At 40.0% G+C, this 15,618-nt stretch overlaps 1 long non-coding RNA gene across 1 annotated transcript; it reads right to left on the bottom strand.

Moving 5' to 3' along the window:
• Positions 1 to 14,989: 14,989 nt before the first annotated feature.
• On the bottom strand, positions 14,990 to 15,618 carry LOC112348798. Its single transcript, XR_002993179.1, has 2 exons — positions 15,589 to 15,618; positions 14,990 to 15,524 (listed from the first exon to the last, which is right to left on the bottom strand). It is a non-coding gene; the product is annotated as an uncharacterized LOC112348798 (long non-coding RNA).

The following is a 15,618-nucleotide window of genomic DNA, read 5'->3' as shown; positions in this document are numbered from 1 at the left end:
TTGCTCAAAATACTTATGACAAAGAGAACTAAGGGTGAAAATGGAAGGAGATGTAGGCCTCAAGCACACATAACCGTTGACCCATAGGGTAACTGTCAAAGTAGCCACTGGGGTAACCACTAGAGTAGCTGATAATTAGTAACTAGTAATCAGTAACTGGGGACCTATAACCTGTAATCAGTAACCCCCTACTCTCGCTCCTACTCCTATGTCTGCTCCAACACCAACTCCTATCCCTGCGCTTGTTCCTACTGTCCTTGTTCCTATGCTAACTCTTGTTCCTGCTCCTCCTGTTCTTATTCGTATGCCAACTCTTATTCCTTGAAGATTACTTCATTCCCAAGGAACCCTCAACAAAGTTTAGCCCAAAAAAGAAAAATGAGTCTTTTGGTCTTGATCCTTCCCCATTTTGATTGTTGGTGGGCTTGTTGGAAAGGGCTCATCCCCGTCTACCCTCTATTGTAGGAATTTGGGAAGAAGCCACCTCAATATTCCCCAAAATCCAAGAAGAGGTAACCCAGAACGCCAATATTGTGGAAAAACATGTATATGTCACTGATGTAGATCGATACTAAGGCGCTGTTGGTTTTTTCGGAAAACCTAGGACCAAGAGCACCTCTAGAAACAAATGGCATCCAAAACAAATTTTGGAGGAGCACGAATTCCTACTACAAAGATGACCCAATTTAACTGGAGAAGAAAATCCTTTTACATGTTGCCAATTTGGCCAAATCTAGCTCCAAAAATCCCCACTACTTGTAGATCTAGACCAAATCTATAAGCCCAAATGCATTACTTTGAGAAATTGGGCTGAGGATCTAGGCGAGAAAGTGAAAACCCCAAACTGTTCCTCAAATTGAGCTAAGAAACATTGTATCTCTTCAAATATTGCACGGCTTGATGAGTGCCATACCTTGCTGGAAAGAGGAGCTCCAGACCTATCTAACACGTCCAAGATCAAACAAAACCATTGCAAAAAAAACAAGGAATTCCTTCCCAAATTCTGTGGCCAAAAGAAAAAGAGAGAAATAACGCCTTAGAAAGTGTTATGCATCACGCCGGGTTCACCATTTGTTGGGGAAGGAGGGGCACCTCCCCCAACACTCACTCAAACACAAGAAATGTTTCAATGCTCTTCACAAAATGCCCCCCTTGCCCTTGTGAGGCAAGGGTTTTATACAAGGAAGATGGGGAATATTTTGAGGACCAGAACATTCCTTTTCTCTCTCTTACTCTCTCAATGGCCATGCCCTAACAATATCATCACCCAACACGTGGGCATAGCCTTCCTGGGTCACATTGGCCTTTTCTGGCCAAATTGGCTCCACTGAGTCCGACTAAGTCTAACCCCCACACTCTCCCTACTATACTTTTGGAACCCCTTGCAACCCCCCCACCACCCCTGGGATGACCGCTATGGGCTCTCACCCAACATCTTGTATTAGTATTCAAACTCGGACTTAGAGTTGGTCTCGATCTTGGTTTTGGACTTGGACTTGGACTCGGTCTTGGTTCCATCTCAGACTCCACCTTGGACTCCATCTTGGACTCCATCTCAGATGCCATCCTGGGTCCATTTCGACACTTCCACATGTCATGTGTTGGTCTTCTTATGTCCCTTTTCTAGAGACTCACTTTACTTGTTTCATGTTCATTTTTGAGCACTTCATTGGGAGTTGCACTCCCACTCTCGACTGTCCAAGTTGAAGCTTTTAATCCAAACGTGTGAGCGTGGACCATACTTGAGCTCACGAGTTAAAGAGTTGAGCTCACGAGTTGAGCTCAATTTTCAATTATAATTTAGTACAAACATTATAAACTTTAAAATTGTAAAGTTATGGCAAACTTAATAATTTAATAACTCTATATATATTATATAAATAAAAATGTTCTAAAGGACACTTCTTGTTCTAATAATTTAAATATTTACTACATGCAATGATAGCGACATTTTTTAGAACATAAAATAAAATGTTTACAAAAAGAGTATTTTTGTCACTTCCTTAAATCTGTACTCTATCTAGTAAATATCAAGTTTGTCAATTAAATTTGAATTAAGATTCTATATAAGGCTATATAACTATTTGAAAGGAAAAAAAAACAACTGTTAATGTAAGTTTGTTATAGAGAGACTTGGTTCTTTTCTAGAATACATTTTTGAAGGATTTGTTATAGCATACTATTTAGAATTTATGGATCTTTATTTACTCTCTTATTCAAAGAAAGAGAAATACATAGAAATGTTTATAGGTTCTAGTAATGGTAATTTTAAGTCTCACAATCTTTCTTCCCAGTGTTCAAAGGTTACAAGATGCAATAGTTATTTCATTGCACAATATAACCAAACCACACAAGAGAAAAAAAGAGAGGATAGTGAATATAGTGATCATGAATTGGAGATAAATGCAATGACAGAGGGCGCTACAAATTGAGTGAAAAAGAATGTTTTCCTACTTATTTTAGAAAATTGCAATTTTGTGACTTTCAAGAAATGCCTTATATGTTTTCTAGCTTTTGGTGGAAACAATAGCAATCATCAGTATGATGGTATATATGCTCTCGCAACACATTGCAACATCATGCACCTGAAAGACTACTATGAAATATTTTTTGAGATGGTAAAGACAAAAATGGAGACTCACAAATACTATGGGTAGTATTGCAAAAAAAACACTCACAAGTATATGAAATAAAAAGTGAAATATTAAAATATTTTTATTAATTATCTAAGGTATAATAAGTTTATATTATTGATAGAGAATAAACATCGATAGTGTTAGAAAATCTAGTTAGCTCCTAAAGTTTTCTGCAACTTAGTAATAGTAAAGCTTGCTTGGTGTATATGAATATCCACTTTAGGATCCTGGTGCAAGATGTTGATGAAGATGTAGTACATATGCTTGCAAGGAGCATATGCCTTCCCATATTCCTCGCACTTCGTAAAGTTTGGACATATGCAAGAAGGAAAATTTTGAATGGCAATTGTGTACTCTCCACCTTCTGTTTTGACTATGTACTTCTTTGCAAGTGCAATGATGTATATCATGGAGAGAATCTCACACTCAAGTGTTTGAGCCAAATTTATTTTACTTTACTTCTACTTAGAAACAATACCAATAAATTTAACTGCCTTACCTTTTCTTGCTGGCCTTTTATGCATCTCTATAGGAATAGTCTTGTTTCTGTCACTCATGTCTCCAACTCTCCTCTCAAGATTGAAACCAGATTTCTCAAGGTTTTCAATTTCATCTGAGGTGAGCGCAACCCTATTAACAACCGGCCATTCTTTAGGTACTACATCAGGTTTAGTCACTATAGTGTCTTCAAGCCGCTTTGTATGGTTGACATCAATGTTGCAGCAATATAGCCAACACTATCTTAAAAATCCCACTTGCTTTCATTCCCTATGGAAACATGGGGTTGGAACAAAAGTAGACTTGTTACCATGGATCAAAGCTTAATATTTTTCCCTCAGAAGTATCCCTACACACCTTACATTTGATTTTGCTAGCACTCGACGGATTGCCTATTGCTTCGGCTCTACATTACGATAAGTAATTTCAACTTGCTATGATGCACTTTCTTCATCAGCCACTTGAGGTGGCTCGGTTCGGGGGCAATATCTTGGAGCAAATGATACTCAACATCAAGCCTGTGAGAGCTTTTTGCTCCAAGATCCGTGCCAACTTCTTCATCAGCAAAGGAAAAATGACACTTTGAGTAAACGGTCTTCATGTCACCAATAGAAGCCTAGGGAGTGTACTCCATAGATGTGCTGTGGACCATTTCCTCCATTGTAGTTGCCACTATTCATGTTGGTAGAGTCACTTTCTTCTTCATTCGATCGTGTAACATCTTAACCAAAGGTCCTGTTCTCATGTATCTTCCTTCTTCAAATGCCAAGGGTTTTGAAGACTGCTCTATAGCGCATATTAAATCTGATATACATGCTTTATATAAACTCATTTTCCCTTTCCCTGCCTTAGAGGAATGCCAGCTCCAATGCTTACTCTCTAAGAGATTCATAGTTGGGGTGTATGCAAGATCTTTAAGTGGTTGATCCTAATAAAAAGATGATATTAAAAAGCAATAAAAAGAGAGGAAAAAATGAAAAACCAACCTAAAAAGAGTGATGTCCCCATTGGAACATCCTAACTTCCCACCATCCCAACCACGACTCAAGTTGTGGTAGACAACTTACGTCAGTATGGCCATCTTCATGCCACCACATTCATATCTCGTTTGCTTTTGCCTCATGCTCTTCTTCAGAAGGTGCAACCTGCCATTGTTTGCACAACTCTTTAAATGCTAATTGGAAATCTAGCTTGATAAAATGGCAATGTTGGTTTAGGCTCTGAGCTCAATGAAACTCACAAATCCTCTCACGACCTTTTAGGGGTTGATCATTCCCAAAGACTGCCTAGACACCATTCTAATTAGCCCCAGCCCCATCTGCCATGAAACCACGAAAGTTGGCAAGCTTATTAGTTTGCTTCAATACAATGTCAGAGAGGGATTTCCAAAATATTTTCCGAGCCATTTGGTCTTGTACTTTCAACTCTACCATTGCAATTGTCAAATTACAATGTAGCCTGTGAAAAGGGCAATGCTTAAAACCATTTTAAAATAGTGAGAAAAAATAACTACCTCGAATCATATATATAAGCTCCCTGTAAGCCACAAATTTTTCCTTTCCAATTTGCCAGTTTACCTTGTCTATCCGTCTAACACTGCCTTGGCTTTTACTAAGTTCCCTTGCCAAGGTTCCCGCCTATGGTACCAGCTCCTACTTGGTTCTACTTGGTTTCAGTTACTCACTGCACGAGCAATGGAGTGTTAGCCATCCATCCATGAATTCCCAAATCTCCCCCAATCCCCCTCCTCGGGTTAGACTGGACTTAAGGTTCGGCTACACTCCCCGCAGGCACAAGCAGCCAAGCACACCAAGCCTCCAAGTTCCTAACACCCCTTGGTACAACAAGATTTGATCATGGGACCCTCTAAATCCCAAGCCTTGGGTGCAACACTTCCTTCGGGACGCCGAGGCGAAACACCATAGTCTAATGGCCCGGTATGGCAAGCCTCATGGCAAACTTCAAAACCACGCTTTTGCTACACCACTCTGATTTCGCGCGTTCTATGAACCATTTACACTTGGCTTTCAAAGTATCTAGTTACCTAGAACTGTCTTTGGGAACCTTTCGAAGGAACTCTGTCCCTTTAGCTTGCTAAAGCCTCTCCTTTCACAAGCTTTCCAATTGCCATATAGTCTAACATGGACAATCCCATGTTTTTGACTCTCCATAGCACCTTGGTCGCTAGTAACAACATGCTTGAGCACCCACTTGATTTTCCACTCCCAACTTGCTAACCACCCTTGGTCATGCCTGTCAATTCCTATGGTTCGGTTCTATCCTTTTACTACTTGCATTTTGGCCTCATACGTTTCCTTCGGTCATTTTCCTCCAGACTAGGAAGATAGCTTCTCACTTTCTACCATGCTTTTGCAAGTATTCATAGGGATGAACCTACCCGACAGCCTAGGAGTGGTTCCTCAATCCGGGTTTGCTCACCTTGTAATCCCATACCCTAGGATTACTGTTGCTACTTATGGGCCTTTATATGCCCATCCCTAGCCTTGCCAAAATCCCCTTTTGGCTTTGTCCAATTCGGGTAGACGGACTTTTCTTGTCTCCGCAACCTTGGACATTTGGATAACACTTCCTATCCATCATTCGCTAGGGACTTTGTCCCTTAGGCATTGTCCATTGCCCTCACGACACCAAACAACACCTTTTGGTGTTCTAGAGTGTCTGAGTGTCCCAATAATGGCCTCTCTCACAATGAGCATTCCATTTTCGACATTGATTTACTATATCGCAACATAAGCAATTTATCCCCCATAAAGGTATATCCAACTTCCTTATCCCCATAAGAAGTCTTAGGTAGTTACCTTCTACCAGTTTAACAAATTATTTTGCACCTTTTGCTTAGTTGTCTCATAGTTGTCAAGTCCTATAACTCATTGCTGGTGCTTCCACACCTCCACCATTATCTAGGTCACCACACTCTAATTGCATGCCTTCCAGCTTAGGCTATGCCATTCCCATTTCCATTGGGATTCCTTTGGAAAGGGTTCTCATAAACCCGCCAACTTAACCTCAAGGCAGCACGCCTTGGCACATTCGGTGTCTCCACACCATTGGCTCCACGAGCCTACCTTTATGACACTTCTTACTTGTGTCTAGGTCTTTTGCCAAGACCAATATGGTTGTCTCTTATGCCAATTATCCACTAGCACTGCACCATAAAGTTCACGCATAACTTTGTGTCAAAGTTGTTTTCTTCCGGGAAACTCTTTCCCACGACTTTAGCATGGCACCTTTTGCCATTAATGAGATACACATTGTTCTCATGCTTGGATCTCAAGATCCTCCTCATCCTTTATGGGGCACCACACACCTCAGTCCAAATGCTTCCATTAACCTCTTAGGATTATTCCTTGACTCTATTGGAGTCATTTAACCTTTTGGACTTTGTTAATCCAACGACTTATGAGGTCTTATTTTTGAGGTGCTGGCTCATTGGAATACAACTCCTTGTATTCATGTCCTACTCACAAGGACCATCTTTTGCAAGTGTTACTCCGACACTTAATTTGTTCTTTAGGGGCAACCTTTCACCCCTTAGGACCACTTGTCCATGTGATGAGAATGCCAACTCATCCTCTAAATACACCCCCAATTCCTCGGGTTGTTCCAGCATTTGTTAGAGGTAGCTCCAGCTACCATTTCAAGGACTGGTGTCCTTTTCCGTATTTGACCTCCCGCGGTCATTACTTCTGGTCTCTCATTCATGAGCACCAACCTCAACTACATGAGGGTAATCTTGTGACTCCTTTATCATTTTGGGAGTCTATATCTTCCCTGTGATCCCAACTATAGTTGTTTACCACAACTACATTAGCCAATTTGTTGAGTCAAACGATCATCTGGATCATATCCTCAACTCAATGAGGAAAACCTTGCACTGTTCCCAAGATCCCAAAGTTGTTCCATTATTGGCCCTTTTCTATCCACCACCTCGTCTACAAGTTCACACATGAACTGTAATGGAGAGCCATGTCTTCCCGACCTGCTACTCCTCGAGGATAGGCCCACTCCTCAGACCTTCCGATGCCAACGCTAGTGGTGATATACTTGAGCACCAATAAAAGTCAAACTAAGGAACAGCTGCGATACCAAGTTGTAAGCGACTAAATTTTTCCATTCTACTATAGTCACTTAACCGCACCTCCGACCACTTGGAGGAGTCTCATTCACAGCCTCCACAAGTCCCACTCAGGACTTGGGGCTTGCTAGCCCCGAGAATGGCACCCATGCCACTCAACCTTTGCACTTGGTCCAAGTGCTCCATGTGTCCGGTCTCATGACCGACACCCCAAGGCACCACCAACATGCCAGCTCGTTATGCTAGGCCATGCCCAATCACCTTGGTCACATCGGTGGTCCAATACCACTTGCATTGCAATCCCGCCTCTCCAAGACTAGGCCATTTGTCCATGAGTGGTCATCCCAGATCCACTCCTTAACATCCTTAGAAAACCCGTAGACATGGGGAATAGCCTTCCCCGATATCTCCTTTTCAATCCTCACCAAGTCCCTTTCTGTCTATGGCCGTGTTCGCCAACACTGCCACTAGATCAAGGCCCGCAAGCCCAACCTCTAAGTCCCACTATCCTTTGGGACTTCCTCACCATGTGACCGTATCCTTGGTCACTACACTAGAGGACTGCTCCTCTTCCCTTTCACCATTTGGGACTTTGGGACTACATTTCGGAACATCGTGGCCTTACGCAAGCCTCATGGGTACTCTCCCCACCTTTCGCTGGGATGGGACCGGTGCCAAAGAGATGGAAAGGAGTATGTGACAATTCCAGAATCACCAATCATTCCTTGCCAGCACCAAGTGGCCGGGCGGGGCACTCGCGCAAGCACTCCGCGCGGGCCGGTACGCCGGGAACTGCCCCGCACGGCCTCACCTGCGCCAGTTGCCCAATTGAGGCACTTGGCCGGGCACTCCGCATGGGCCAGCCATGGCTGTGTAGGGCAGGCCCGTATGCCGGCGAACTGCCCCGCACGGCCTTGCCCGCACCAAGTGCTCAGACCGGGCACTCACCCAAGCACTCTGCGCAGGCCAGCCATGGCTGTGCGGGGCGGGCCAGTATGCCTGCGAACCACCCCGCACGGCCTCACCAATGCCAAGTGCCCGGGCCAAGCACTTGCCTAAGCACTCTATGTGGGCTGGCCATGGCTGTGCGGGGCGGGCCAGTACACCGGCGAACCGCCCCACACGGCCTCGCCAGTGCCAAGTGCCTAGGCCGGGCACTTGCCCAAGCACTCCACATGGGCCAGCCATGGTGGTGCGGGGCAGGCTGGCACGCTGGTGAACTGCCATGCACAGCCTCACCCATGCTAGGTGCTCAGGCCGGGCACTCGCCCAAGCACTCGGCATGGGCTAGCTATGGCTGTTGGGGGCGGGCTGGTATGCCAGCAAACCGGCCTGCATGGCCTCGGGTAGGCTATAGGCTGAGTTAGCCCAGGCATCAAGTGGGCTTGGGTGTTGCCTCCTGTAGCTGGTGTGCCAATGTACCAATGAACCACCATGCAATCACTTCTCATGCATTTTTATTTTATAAGGAGTTTTTTTTATTTTCAGAAACAAAAATAACACAAGGATAAGGATATTAAATCAAAGAGAACAAGACATGAGAAAGATGGGATCCAGAATGACAATTAATTTGACCTTTAGATAGAGATTTTGATAGTGACAACTCTGCCGTCTTAGCTCCAGTCCACATGCACCCCCATTTTTGCCACCACCACCATTACCGCTGCCACCACCTTCACCGCCATTGCCACCTCTACCTTCATCACCACCATTACCACCATCATCATCACCACCATTACCACCACCACCATCATTGCCATTACCACCACCACCGCCACCATCATCACCACCAGCAGTGCCATTGCAACCATTATCATCACTACCATTGCTACCACAACCACAAATGCCACTACTCTTAACATATTCGCAAAATATGGCAGATATGGAGCAGTGCCTAGGTGCGCCTGACAGGGGTTTTGGGCCCAAGCTGGGGGCTAGATCTAATAATGGTGTTATTGGAGGTGTAGCTGAAATTGAAAGAAAAGTGGAGCTACCTGAACATATTGTAGACAAGTGCTTCCAAAAGACAATTTTGAGAGCCAAAGAAAAGGCCATTCACACGACTCTAGAGTTTCTCAAGTGGGAAGGCCTAGGAGACATGATTCGAGAAATCCCACCATGTTGATTCACTCAGACAAGCATCGTCAACATATCTGCTTCACCTTACTTCATCAACATGGACATCTATATTGTATACAAACAAAATAGCCTTGGGACAAATATAAGTATGTTCCTTGTTTTAGTTTTCAAGCTAGGAACAACAAATACCCTCTCAGTGTCACCAGAAATCGAGGGTTTGGGATGACATTTGGAAAATGAAGTCCCACGAATTTGACAACATGCTTATGAGCCATCCTAAGACTCAACAATTTATGGGGAAAATGTTCTACATTATCAACGAGAATCATCACTAGTGTGCATGGATGAAGTGCATCAATAAATGCTTCCGAAACAATCTTGTCTATCACATTAATGTTTCAGTTGGACAAGTATACGCGAGAAGATCTCTAGATATGGCAAAGCTTGTGATAGCTTGCCACAAAATTAATGCGTAAGTACCTCTCCCTCTTATCACTTTTAACAATTTGTGTTTTGCAAGCTGGGATAGTTTGCAATATAGAAACAAAGCCTAGTACATGATATCGAGCAGATCTGGTTTCTTGCCAATCTCGACAAGGATGCAGTTTGCAGCCACTATGGTGATGATTTATCATCACTTATTCAGCATTAACAAGGTTGTCAAGATGCCAATAGATGATACAAGAATCCAATGGCTTTTATGACAGCTGTGTGAAGTAAAGTATGTTCTTCCAAGTATACTTCTTATCATAGAAAGTTTGTGTTGTCTTCAGCCATTGGTGAAGGTTAGGCAAGATGTATATACATAGTCGCATCGAGCTGAAAATGATCAAGAACTCTCAGAGCATTTAGATGCAATTGACAAAAAAATCAACATCACAAAGAAGACAAAGGTAAAGAAATTACTTAGTATGGCTAACCCTCAACACCCAAAGGAGAGGTTTGATATCATAATAGAGATTATTTGTCATGAAAGTAAGTATTGTTTGCGTTTACATGAAGGTTACTCACAAAAGTTATTTCTTAGTGGGCAAGACTCCAGATGAGATTATTTACAACATCTCAAAGTCAAAGCTTACATATAAGGAACAGATACACATTCTAAACAACCTCAATAGCAGACTCAAGGAAGGAGAAAAAGGTTTGGACAATATAATGGAAACTGTGATGAGGAGGACCATCTACATTTCACAAATTATATATGAAGGAGAGATGTTTCTAGTGCCTTTCATAGGGGATGATCCTGAGCAACTTCTATTCAAGGACTTTGTTACTATTGAGCTTACAAAACTTGGAGAAAATTGGCTGCCAAAGAAGGCCACAAGCACGACTCTATTTGATAAACAATTTGGCCAACCTTAGTTTATGTGATTTTTCAAAAGTTTCAACCATATCTAGAATAAGATCTTGAAGAAACATCTGGCATCGCTCTTGAAGCACATGAGGCAATTCATCTTTAGTAACAACATCTAGAACATTATCTAGAAGAAAGATCTCTTATTCAGTACTTGGGGCTACAAAAGAAAAAGCCTCACAATGATTGTTGTGTGGAGGGAAGGGTGGAATGTTGGTAGAAGTTGGAGACGGAGGTGGAGACTCATATAAAATGCATGGGGGCCAAGTGCGAGTAGCAATAACATTTTCCCTAGCCATTCCTACACTCTAAACAAATTGAAATTTCAATGTTGAAAGCATCCCTTGTTGGTATTTATACTAAGAAAAGATCTAGGGGTTCTTGAAAGTTTAAATTGTCAGTCTCAAAAATGGGACTTCAGAATTATAACATTGTCAAAACCACTTGTATATATAATAATATCTTTATACATGCTAGAATAATATCATTCTCGAAAATATAAGATTCTCCACTTTACTCATAAAGAATTAACCTTTTGAAAAAACTATGCATGACTTTCACATTACATTAAAGGGTGGCTTAAATATCCTATATTCAGCACTTATTGATGCAGTGTTCACCAATGGAATATTGTTCTCCACCATGAAATCATAATAGCTGTGTGTTTTTAATTCTTTCTTGATTTTCTTATACATCCACACGTGCATACCTTCTAAACTTGCTCTTGGGCATTTGCAACAATGCTCAATAAAATTTACCAAACCTATGCAACCATTTGTTTTGTTTAAATAAAAGTTGCATATAAGACACTAAAGATAATATGTCTCTACATTAAGCTCTCTTGCCATATCTAGAGCAAGATCTTGAAGAAAATATTGACATCGCTCTTGAAGCATTAGAAGCAATTCAACTCTTTTAACAACATTATAAGGAAGGAATTCTTGTTTAGTTGCAATCAAGGTTGCAAATAAAAGAGCCTCACAATAGCTCTCAAAATGAAAAAGAAGATTGTTGCGTAGAGGTGAAGGTGGATTATTGGTTGAGATTGGAGATGAAGGTGAAAACTCATATGAGAGGCCTCTAGGACCAAAAGTAAATTTCTTCCTAACCATTGCAATACACAAGAAGAATTAAACTTCCCAGCAATAAGAATTATTTGATTAATATACTATATTTCAATCTCGGGAATGATGTTTTATTATGACATGACAATATATTGAATCATAATTGTCAGTCTTAGTAATTACAACCTACTATAAGAGACAAGTGACTATAGAGTTCTAGAACCTAAAAACTAGCACATAATTAATACGTAGCCTTATTTTATATAGCTGGCCTACCATATATAATAATGGCAAATGCACACAGGCACACGAATATGCCTTTTTGCAAGATTACCTTTCAATCCCAAAATCATATATAGACTTAACTCTTTGATTTGTCTACATCATATATACTACACATTTATACTCTTTGCAAAGACAAAACATATCGAAAGAAATAAAATATATATAAAAAAATTTACTTTTTTTTAATAATATTTTAATGGATTACAAAAGCCATTGAAAGGTTTATAGAGTGGATTTATTAGTGTTTTCCACTATGTTGTCCATTTCTTCTTTTCTCTTGCTCTAGACTGTTATTTTGGAAGTAACAGGAGCATTTTTATCAATAGTGATAGTGGTCTCCACATTTCCGGATGGGTAATAAGGACCAGGTGTGTAATATAAAGATTGTGGTAGTGAAACAAAATTAACATTTTCACATTTTTAAATGTTAGAAATACTTATAAATTTTTTGTCTTCCTTGCTTCCCATCTCTGTAAAACCTAAAAAATGAACAAGTGAATCAGTGTTTCGAATTATTTATATATTTCTGGTCAATTGTTGAAATGTTAAAATGTTGAAATGTACAATAGAAATTTTAGGTTCATTTGAACTTCAATATTCCCATTTTTATTTGAGACCAATAAAGCTCAAAAATTTCTATGGGTTTAGACGAACTTCTAATTCTAAAAATAGTATTTTATTGTATAAATTGCATTAGAAAGATTCAAAAATAGAAATTTCTCTAAACCATTGATACTTAAATTCATAAATTTCAAGTTCACCAAAGAATAACATATTTCTAACTTAATATTTCCTTATAAGACTTATAGTTGACTATGTTGACTAATATTGACTTGAGCTAAATTGAGCTCAACTTGTGAGCTCAACTCAACTTTGGACCATCCTCAAATGTGTTACTCTCGTTTAGCTTTTGCTTCAGCCACTACCACGTGGCACCCTTTCAGCTCCACTTTTGAGGCTTTGGGATTTGTGTCTCACATAAACTTTGTAAAGACAATATTGTTCTAGATGCGTTGAGTCGTCAGGCTTAGTTCTAGGTAATGTCGGCAATTAGTTCTTATTGGTTGGAGGATAGAAGTGATACGTTGGCAAAGGCAATATTGCACCATGTAGAGTTGTTGAAGTAGAACTTTGCTAGTGAAGCGGCAAAATTGCTCGCACTAATGAAAAACTTCACTTCTTACTTAAGGATGGGTTTATTTATTATAAGTAAGAAAGATTGTATCTTTTGTCCAAGGACTTGTGATAGTTGATTCTAAAACATCATGATGTTTCAACAATGGAACATAGTGGTAAATGAAAGATTCTTGCCTCATTAAAAAAGGGATTTTTTTTGTTTAGTATGGAAGGTGATATAGTGGATTATGTCCATTTTTGCTCTATAAGCGAAGAACTAAGAAGCAAGCTAGGAAATCATAATGCATTCTAGCATTGGTATGGTCATTTTAGAGTGTGACACTTGATTTTGTCACTTGCTTATCAAAGTCTAAAGGTTATAGTACTTTGATAGTAGTTGTGGATTGATTATCAAAGATTGCACACTTCATTCAAACTATAGAAATAGTGAATACAAAGTAAATGGTAAAGCTCTTTTTTCATAAAGTAATACAAGTTCATAGTCTTCTCGAATATATGATCTTGAATAACGATTTGAGATTTATAGGGAAGTTTTGGGGCACACTGATCCAATTATTTGGTTCTAAGTTAAAATTTAGTATAGCTTATCATCCTCAAATTAATAGGCAAACCGAACATATGAATGCTCATATTAAAGATTATCTACAATACTATGTTGCGATGGACCAACACAATTGGGTTGAGTATTTGAACACAATAGAAATCTATTACAACAACATATTTCAAAACACTATTAATTGTTCTCCATAGAAGATGCTACAAGGAAATGCTTGTGGAGTTCCTTAGCAAATTCTTATATTAAAACCAATGTCTAAAGTGTTGGTCCCAACTATTGAGACTTATACAGAATAATTGCACTAAGGTTGGTCTAGGGTTATTAAGGCAATGGGCAAACCTTAAGATAGGTATTGACGTGATAAAACTCAACTCTTGCTTCATCACAATGAAAACCTAAAACACATCATAAAGATATATTCTACCAAGTAGGAGATTAAGATCCTATCTTCCTGAAACTAGCATGTTAAGGGGTTTTTATCTTGGAAGTTATTACCAAGATATATTGGGCCCTACTAGGTATTAAAATGGTTTGGTGATGTATTCTATAAATTGGATCTTTCAAATGAGTTATCCTATGTATATGATATATTTCATGTCAATTTACTAGCACTATATCATGCTTGTATAGAATGCTCTACAATCATTCATCTCCCACCAGTAGTTGTTAATGGTGAACTTGAGTATGAAGTTGAAGCTATTTTAGTTAGTCGTTGGACTAAACATTCTAAACGTCATGAGTACCTAATCAAATGGCATAGTTACTTAATGTGTAAATCTACTTGGGAGCCTTTTAGTAATCTTACACATGCCCATGAGCTTGTCATAGAGTATAAAAATAGTAATAAAGAATAGCTTTTGTATCCCTTACAATAAATCTTGTAAATCAATAATGTAATACATTTCTTTAAATTCCAAAAATTGGTCAACAAGATAGTAATCTATAATAGTTATCTTTATGGTTATCTATGGTTATAGATTAAACCCAGGTATTGAAGTTTAGAAGTTAACTTGCTAAAAATGACCTAAAACTAATGAATAAGGCTTTTGAAGGGGCATAGTCTCATTTGCTAATTTATAGAAATCTTTTGGATGGGGTTGATTTTTATTCAGGGAGTTGGGGCTCTAGCTCTCTCCCTATATATCCTTATTAACCCAAATTAAATTTAACATTTATATTTAGCCAGATGAACATAAAATTAAAACTCCTATATGTTTCTTGTGATTCTCTGTAAATTGGTCTAGGTGACAAGAATGCCAATCTTCATCAACATTAACAAACACATGATCAAGACTTGTTGGAAGTTCATGAACTTGACACATGTGGAGGAGAACGTTAAGCCCCACTCCTGCACCATCACCAAGCTATGAGCTTTCATTGCCACCACCTCTGCTCAGTCCACCAATCGATGAGTTACCCTTGCCACCAACACCAAGTTACAACCCCTGTTCCTGGCAACCTATACTGTGCAGGGATGCAGGTCATCAAGGAACCCGTATGAAACACCTGCATTCCAGCTGCACCTCCAGCCGTTTGATGAAGGCGCACGACTACAAGTTACTGTGAAGGTATGACCAGTAGACGGGCCTAAAAGGAGAACGATGTGACAATGCCGTTTGTCCTTCGAGGGATCCATGTATGAGTTTCTTAGAATCTGGAAAACAAGACAGTGTCCACCAAGACAAAGGAAAAAATAACTTCCCTGTCATTCTCATTTCTTGTATTGCACGGTGAAGTGCCTTAACCACAACTCGTACACCACCATGTGGAAGGCGTCATAAGGCCTGGGCGGTGTATGCCATTCAAATCTATCTTGAACCTGTCGAAAAAGGCTGGCAATAAGAACACGAGAAGAAAAAAGAAAGAAAGAAAAGAAAAACAACCTCAACGAGTCCCCTGTGCAACGATAAGTA

Source organism: Selaginella moellendorffii, unplaced genomic scaffold (assembly GCF_000143415.4).
Source record: "Selaginella moellendorffii unplaced genomic scaffold, v1.0 SELMOscaffold_33, whole genome shotgun sequence".
NCBI classification, from domain to species: Eukaryota; Viridiplantae; Streptophyta; class Lycopodiopsida; order Selaginellales; family Selaginellaceae; genus Selaginella; species Selaginella moellendorffii.
This window is presented reverse-complemented; position numbering and strand designations above follow the sequence as displayed.